This window comes from Engystomops pustulosus, chromosome 10 (genome assembly GCF_040894005.1).
Source record: "Engystomops pustulosus chromosome 10, aEngPut4.maternal, whole genome shotgun sequence".
NCBI classification, from domain to species: domain Eukaryota; kingdom Metazoa; phylum Chordata; class Amphibia; order Anura; family Leptodactylidae; genus Engystomops; species Engystomops pustulosus.
In genome coordinates, this window is record NC_092420.1 from 43925783 (window position 1) to 43930713 (window position 4931).

Sequence of the window (4931 nt, forward strand, 5' to 3'; positions counted from 1 at the left end):
AATGTACCCAACATCTGATGGCTACTTTCAGCAGGATAATGCGCTATGTCATAAAGCTGGAATCAACTCAGACTGGTTTCTTGAACATGACAATGAGTTCACTGTACTCAAATGGCCTCCACAGTCACCAGATCTCAATCCAATAGAGCATCTTTGGGATGTGGTGGAACGGGAGATTCACATCATGGATGTGCAGTCGACAAATCTGCGGCAACTGTGTGATGCCATCATGTCAATATGGACCAAAATCTCTGAGGAATGCTTCCAGCACCTTGTTGAATCTATGCCACAAAGAATTGAGGCAGTTCTGAAGGCAAAAGGGGGTCCAACCCGTTACTAGCATGGTGTACCTAATAAAGTGGCCGGTGAGTGTATACTGTCTTGCAACCTCCGTTTAATAATGTGATATTCTGAAGTCATCACTCATTCATGAAATACACAGTATTCTCCCCTTAATCATGAAATATGTAGCAGCCTTCCCTCACTAAGGGTCCCTCATCATATAAAATAAAAATAAACTCAGTACCTGGCAATTCCTGCAATTCCGAAGTTTACAAAGATTTTTAAAATGTGCTGAAAAAACTCCCCTCGGCTTATACACGAGTCAAGTAAAAAAATAAAAAACTTAATACTCACCCTCCGGTGTCCGGATCGTTGGCGCGGGTCCCGATGTTCAGCACGTGGCTCCCGATCTTCGGAGCGGGTCCCGGAGGCTCCTCTTCTTTCTTCTCTGCTCTCTCGCCGGCAGAGTTGCACACTATGATGGGGCGGTGTCGCCGTTGATGTCGTCATCAGTGGCGACACCGCCGCATCATAGTGTGCGCCCGCCGCAGATCGCATGGATGCGACTCTGCCGGCGAGAGAACAGAGAAGAAAGAAGAGTGAAGAGGAGCCGCCGGGACCCGCGCCGAAGATCGGGAGCCGCGCCAACGATCCAGACACCGGAGGGTGAGTATTAAGTTTTTTATTTTTTTTGGCAGGGGGCTGCCTGGCTGTATACTACATTGGGGGGGCTTCTGCCTGGCTGTATACTACATTGGGGGGGCTGCCTGGCTGTATACTATATTGGGGGGCTGCCTGGCTGTATACTACATTGGGGGGGCTGCCTGGCTGTATACTACATTGGGGGGGCTGCCTGGCTGTATACTATATTGGGGGGCTGCCTGGCTGTATACTACATTGGGGGGGCTGCCTGGCTGTATACTACATTGGGGGGGCTGCCTGACTGTATACTACATTGGGGGGCTGCCTGGTTGTATACTATATTGGGGGGCTGCCTGGCTGTATACTATATTGGGGGGGCTGCCTGGCTGTATACTACATTGGGGGGGGGGGCTGCCTGGCTGTATACTACATTGGGGGGGCTGCCTGGCTGTATACTACATTAGGGGGGCTGCCTGGCTGTATACTATATTGGGGGGCTGCCTGGCTGTATACTACATTGGGGGGACTGCCTGGCTGTATACTACATTGGGGGGGCTGCCTGACTGTATACTACATTGGGGGGCTGCCTGGTTGTATACTATATTGGGGGGCTGCCTGGCTGTATACTATATTGGGGGGGCTGCCTGGCTGTATACTACATTGGGGGGGCTGCCTGGCTGTATACTATATTGGGGGTCTGCCTGGCTGTATACTACATTTGGGGGGCTGCCTGGCTGTATACTACATTGGGGGACACATACAGCGCCACCTTCCAATGGTCGGGGAGAAATGGGTCTCAGATGTGGTCCATCCTACCGGCGCAGCAACAGCAGCACCTAGTGGAACACATGCCATTTCAGCCAGTCAAGGCTCCAGCACCTCAGCTGAATGGAGCGGTTTGTCTTTGACATCATCTCCCGGTCTAGATGCTCCTGTTCCTCGCTAAGCATGGTGCCAGCAGTTGTTGAGCAAGGTGATAACAAAGAGACAACTGTATGCGTCCAGCCATTCCAAGGTGCAGAAGCTGACCGTGCTCCTGTCCAAGTTGTGGTACTGCAGTCCCTCCCATTCCAAATCATTGACTCTGCACCCTTCAGAGAAGTAATGGCTTGTGCCTAACCGGGGTGGAGAGTTCTAAGCCGAAATTTCTTTTCCTAAAAGGCAGTACCAGCCCTTCTCAAATATGTAGAACAGAAGGTGGGCCAGTCCTTGAGCTTATCGGTTTCTTCCAAGGTGCACGGCAGTGCAGACATGTGGCATCTAACTACGGTCAGGGCCAGTACATGTCCATATCGGAACCATGGTGACAAACAATGGGAGGAACATGGTGTCTGCGCTGCACCGAGGAGGGATGGTCCATGCGTCCTGCATGGCGCATGTGTTCAATCTGGTTGTCAACAGGTCCTTGTCTTCCACCCATCTGCAAGACATTCTAAAAATGGCCAGGAAGCTGTACATGCACTTCGGCCATTCTTACAAATCAAGCACATCCTCCTCAAGTTGCAGTGCAGATGGCCTCCCCCAACATAGGCTGATATGCGAGGTTTCCACCCGTTGGTCTTATTCTCCCCTATGCACACTGAAAGCCTGAATTGATTATCTAGTGGCTGAAGAGTGGCACCATTTTAAAAGTGTATAATAAAATTAGATTTTAAGTGTTCTTTTTCAGGCAGATATTACACTTACTCACTTGAACACAAACCTTCTCATTGATTTAGAATTTTCCTATTAGTTTCAAATTCATTTCACCCTTCGAATTAATTTCAAACTTCAAATTCATTGTGCCACTCTGCGGCCTACTCATGCTGTTGCCAGCTGACCACCCTGGAACACTCCCTGGAACACTCTGTGATTTCCATAATGCTGTTTTCACCCTCCACCACTCTATGACATTGCCGTTATGTTTATGTTTGGGAAATTCATTTCATCTGTCAGAAGGAATGAAAAGCTTCAGGATTGAAAGCCAAAAGCAGGAGTGGATACAGAACACAAAACACATGCAAATATTGCATTTACTGGTCATCTCTGTTCTGGATCCACACCTGTTTGTTTTTGGCTTTAGCAATACTGATGGATTAATGACTAATTGAAAGCGGACACTGACTGATGAAAAGAAGGGCAAAATGATCAGGGACCTCGGTGCAAAATTACTGTCGACACCCTCTCTGCTCTTTTGGGGGGTTTCTACATTTATCCGCATTTAACAGAACAGCTTCTGTTATCATCAATGGAATCATCTGGTGTCAGTGTAACAAGTGTGTACTCTTTGATGTTCTAGTGGGATCTTGGGCCTCAGCTCAGTCCTTTCAAGCTGGAACAGACAATACCTTGTCAGGCGGCGTTCCAGCTTCACTTATTTGGTGAAGTTGGCCCCTGTAAGTGCCCATAGAATTGAAAAGTGAAGCTGTAATATGCATGTCAAACAAAAACACAGCATTGTTTGAAGACCAAACCTTGCTCACTATGCATATTTAAGCATGGCACAACATTCTACAACACCCTACAGACACTCTGCAGCCTGGAAATACCTGCTTTCTAACGTAATTCATCATGATTCGAGTCAAATCAAATTAAAAAAAAAATTTGGCGAATCGGGTCGAAGCAAATTTCAACAAATTTTCCCATCTCTTAAAACCATACATCTTTTAGCTACGCTATAAGGCAGCTCCCTTGACATCAAACAAGACCTTCAAGAAGCCAAATGACATGATCCAGGATTAAAACCAAACCAGTATATCTATTCCACAGGGAACAGATCTGGTTGGATCGAAACAGTGTAGGGAACTGGTTTGGCTGAGTGAAATGCTTTTGACCAGAGTCGGGAAGTAAGGGTTCTAACTGTACTGAAGAGACCCAAACAGATTGAAACAGTGCTGTGTACAGCTGGGAATCTGTTCCTTCTGTCCCTTCTTGTCATTAGGCTTCCTAAAGGTCATGCTTGAAGTTAACGAGTCTACCTTACAAGGTAGCTAAAATAGTCATGCTTTTCCTTATCCCATCCTGGAAAACTTATTTGCCTCCACACGCCTTAATTGACAGTCTCCGTAAGGAGAACTCTTACTTTCCCGCCCTGGATAACCAGAGCGTCTTAACTGCAGTGAGAGGAAGGGTTTGTGGTTTTCCCATTGCTTCTTTTACTGCAGATAGAAAAGGTCTGGATACCCATAGGCTGTAGCATTTAATGAAGTTTTAAATTAAACAGCATTTAATTTAGTTTTCATTTAAGTATTTATTTCTTTATTTTTGTTCCTTTTTTTCATGTTATTATTTTATGTAGTTTCCCTGGCCCATTTTTGGCAGGGCAGTTGTCCTGTTATTATCCAATTTTGCAGCCCTCTACCACTCACTACCTTCATTTTAATTGGTTTCAGGTTCGAGGGAAAGTTTGGGTCAAGTCCAAGTGCAAAAGCCTAACTTTTTCCTGAAATCCGAACTTGTTGAACACGAACTTCGACAGATCGGCTCATCACTTGTGTTCACTTCAGTTGCAGTACAGAGAAGTTATTTGGCAGGGTGATACTGTGCATACTGTCTCCTGATAACGTGGTTAGAAACATACAAAATGGATGTGTGTGATTTATGGGCATCTGGCATTTAAAGCTATCTTCAGATTCAGCCTGATTTAGAATTGAAAACGCCAGGACTGCTTTTCTAGAGGATGCTGTCTTCCATTTCAAAACAAATAGCTCTATGGTGAAAAGGAGCCATAAATAGTTCTGGAAACTAATTTACAAATTATATGTTCCCAGACTGCTGATTCCAGCAATCTCTGTTTGTTCAAGTTCAATGGCACAACACTGCACTTTAGTACAATATGTGGCTAACCAGATTAAAGAATTTGCTAAATCTATCAAGATACAATAAAGAAATCCAAAAACCATGTAAGCAATAGGAGCCAGATATAATTGTTAAAGCAAATGAGACTTATGGAAAAATACTCAGGAGAATGTGACTTTGGTCACATTGTTTAGGCTTTTATTTGGAGAACGTTGACTTAAAAGTCAGCA

The 4931-nt window shown here is 45.4% G+C and overlaps 1 protein-coding gene across 4 annotated transcripts in view; it reads left to right on the forward strand.

Moving 5' to 3' along the window:
• Nucleotides 1–4931, forward strand: part of OLFML2B (olfactomedin like 2B) — a 308866-nt gene that overhangs the window by 112377 nt on the left and 191558 nt on the right. The gene's annotated exons all lie outside the window — the stretch shown is intronic.